This window comes from Octodon degus, unplaced genomic scaffold, assembly GCF_000260255.1.
Source record: "Octodon degus isolate 3935 unplaced genomic scaffold, OctDeg1.0 scaffold00011, whole genome shotgun sequence".
NCBI lineage: Eukaryota > Metazoa > Chordata > Mammalia > Rodentia > Octodontidae > Octodon > Octodon degus.
Window position 1 is genome coordinate 14,225,863 of NW_004524587.1, and position 3,774 is coordinate 14,229,636.

Here is a 3,774-nt window from a genome sequence, read left to right on the forward strand (position 1 = left end):
TTTTTTTTTTTTTTTTTTTTTTTTTTTTTTTTTTTTTTTTTTTTTTTTTTTTGTGCACGCAGTCTTGGGAAACAGGCAGATCACTGGAAGTCTGATCTAGTAGTGAGACCCTGAACACCCTGTAGACCCTTCCCTAAAATAAAAAACAGAAAAAGAAATTCTGTTGAAGCTTCAGGTAAAGAGAGAGAGGAAGGAAGGGAGGGAGAGGGAGTCGGGCATCACATGCCGCGCCACCAGCCCCGCCCCTGGGCCTGCTACCACCAAGACTAAGTGTAATGGCACGCGTTTATAATCCCAGCACTGAGGAGACTGAGACAGGAGGATCACTGCAAGACAGAACTACGTAGTGAGACCTTTGACCAAATACATTAAAAAAGAGAAGTGAAGCAAAGTTAAGAGTTGTACTACCTTTTTGTTTTTGTTTTTGTTTATCTGCAGAACCGGAGATTGAACTCAGGCCCTTGCACTTGCCAGGCAAGCGCTTATTCTACTGAGCCATCTCCCAGCCCCTCACTGAGTACTTTGAACAACGGTTTCAAATCAGAGATTGCGCTGTTCGATGGGGAGATACTGCTGAGTGAGACAGGGCATTTCTTGTCAAAGCACTAAGTTGCTATTGTGCTCTGGGGCTCTGGGATCTCCTGGAAATTCATTCTAGGTTCTTCTTGTCTAATTCTTGAACTAGAATTAGACAAAATAAGTGCAAAAGGTAGCAAGCCAGAGGCCGGGGAGATGGTGCAGTAGAATAAGTACTTGCCTGGCAAGCACAAGTGTCTGAGTTCAATCCCCTGTTCATCAAAAAAAAAAAAAAAGTAGCAAGGGTTTACATTTATTAAAGGCAGCCATCTTTTGTATGTCCCACTCCTCTGGCTGAGGTAAGTCTAGGCTATCCTATCAAAATCCTGTTTGAATTCTTGTGAGAATAACTGAAGACAGCACTTTCTGATTGGAACTGTTGCCAGGCGCGGTAACATGGCAGCACACACCTGTAATCCCAGCACTGGGCAGGCTGAGGCAAGGCGGGGGGAGGGGGGGGACTGGTCACTGCTATTTCAAGGCCGGACTGTGTTACACAATGAGCTCAAATCTAGCATGAACTATATAGTGAGACTCAGACTCAAAACAAACAAAAAGACTCAAAATCTGATTGGAACTGTCTTTCTGCACATACCTCGGCATGCCCACTTGCCCAGCTGGCTTGCCACACCCTAATCTGCTTCATTTTCGCTGAGGGACATAAATTCCCGTAATTCTTTATGGACTGCTAAGGGCGTGGTGGTCTCCATCGGCATTTAGCTACTTTCAGCTGAAAATGGCTAGAGCTGCTAAGGACAGGGGATGAGGTGCTCTCCACCTACTTTTCACTAGCTGGGGTGAAGGAAAAAACCCGCAGCAGTCTACAGTCTTGTGTTTGAAGAGAAGACTCAGTCTTCCAGAGATTTCACAGGAGTAGCAGCTTTTTTCCCAGGGGTGTTCTTTTTCTTTATTTTTTTATTTTTTATTTGTTTTTTTTGCGGAACCGGCGATTGAACTCAGGCCCTTGCACTTGCTAGAGAAGCGCTTATTCCACTGAGCCATCTCCCCTTTTCTTTTTCTTTAGATGGTTCGAGTGGGATTGGTTTTATCCCAGAATATCTAGTGTCACCCATTGTTTCTTGTAGGAGCTATAGGTGTCTGTGGACAAGCCTCTGAAGTTTATCTCAGGCCCCTTTTGTCCTCTTTTATGAACTAGGAGCAGGGACAGTCAATCCTCCACGCCATGAAGCAGGCACATGAGCCACCTGACACACAGAGCAGTGTCCAGGTGGTAGTGTGGTAAAGTCATGATGGACCCAGTGTGCAGGCTTCTCTCTTGTCTTTTTGAGACAGGGTCTCACTGTGCAGTCCAGGCTGGCCTTGAAATCCTGCCTCAGTCTCCTGAGAGCTGGTTACAAGCTTGTACCTGACCAGCTAATGTCCAGGTCTCTTGCAGCCTTGATTGGCCCTGGGTTTTCCCTTGGGTGGCTTGAGCGCTTAAAGCATTGCCAACTGAGATAGTCATAATTTATGCTTGTCTTTTTTATGGTCCTTTTCCTTTCATCTTCATATAAATCCTGATTGATGAACACAGAAAAGGCCATTCTAACAGCTGAATCGGAGGGTTCTGGAGGCCTATCTGTAAACCTACAGGATCTTTTGAAAATAGTGGGTCTCTCTGGAGCATTTAGAAAGCAGGTGGGGGAGACCTATGTCTCTGAAAAACAGGTGGTCACTAGGGACAGGATTATCAGTGGTATCAATCTTGGTGTGGTTTTTTTTTCTTTTCCTTTTTGTAGCCCTCTTTAAATACCATGGTTTCTGGGGGGCAGAATAAATACTATGGTTTCTGGGGGGGAATAAATACCATGGTTTCTGGGGTGGAATAAATACCATGGTTTCTGGGGGGAGGGGAATAAATACCATGGTTTCTGGGTCTTTACTGAGATAAGAGCCATGAAAGCCTAACAAGGAACTTCACATGATTTTCCTTCCCATTTGCAAGAAGATCTGACTGGAGAATAGTAACTGCCATTTTGCACCCATCTCTCACCATTTCCTAGTTTATCCTAATGGTGAGGTCACTGGGATCTGTTGAGTACCTCCCCCAACTCATCCTAGGGCCCACTGACTCCTTCGAGAGAAGGGTGCCCCCTGGGGCTCCCTTAGATACTCCCAAAAGGTCAGGGTGGAGCCTGCCCCCAGGGGCTGCCTTGGACCAAGGTGGAGTCCACCCCTCTACGTTGAGGCTAAAGCTGGGAACCGGGAAGTGAGTGAGGCTCAGGAATGAGAGCAGTTTTTGTTTGATTAGGGGAAGATCTTAAATAACAGCCTGTGAGGAAATAACCAGAGACTGAGACTGTGGGAAGACTAGATTCTATTCCACCTACATACAGGCAGGCTGGAGCTGGAGTAACAGTAGCAGCTATCTGGAGGGGAGGTTAAGTTTATAGAAAGTTCGTGTTGAAGGGGTCACAGTCTGGAAGAATCTGTGGAATTTTTTAAGTCAAAGCTGCAAGGTCATTGCAGATGTGTAAATAGAGCTGATGTGAGGAAGCCTGGTGGACTGCTGTTAGTCCAGTCCTGAATTTCTTTATAGCCCTTAATTCTTGTTTGCTTAAGGCAGCGTAAATGCCTATTGTTTGTAGTGGGCAGCAAGAAAGTCTTGACATTCCCATCTTTTTGTTGCTCTCTACAGAGAGGGCCAGGAGAGTGAGCTGAGTTTCTTATGGCTGCTTCAGATGCAACAAGTGGGGTGCCATGGGAGCTTAATTGGGAGAAAAGTTGGGGGAACAGGGCTGTATCAAAGAGAAGTCAGAGGTAGCATTTGTCTGTTGATTGCTTATATACAACTGTATTAAAACTGAGAGAAACATGAGGAGTCTTTGGAGAATAATACAGATAAAAGGTACAGCTAATGGAAGGAGTCATGAGACTTCTTCCCCAAGTATTAGTCCAAGAGTCAAGTCAGGTGTGGTAGCACACACCCATAATCCTAGCTCTGAGGGAGGCTAAAGCAGGAAGATTGCTGTGAGTTCAAGGCCAATCTGCAATACATAATGACACCCTATCTCAAAAAGACAATAAATAAATAAATAAATAAATAAAATTGAAGAATGGATCTAGGAGCAATGAAGGTTAAGAATTAGAAATATTTGTTGAAGGATAGAAGTTCCTGCCTAAGAAGGGATTGAGGGGGCACCAAAAGTGGAATGCTCAGGACCCCACTTCACACTGGAACTTTTATAAAGCACAACC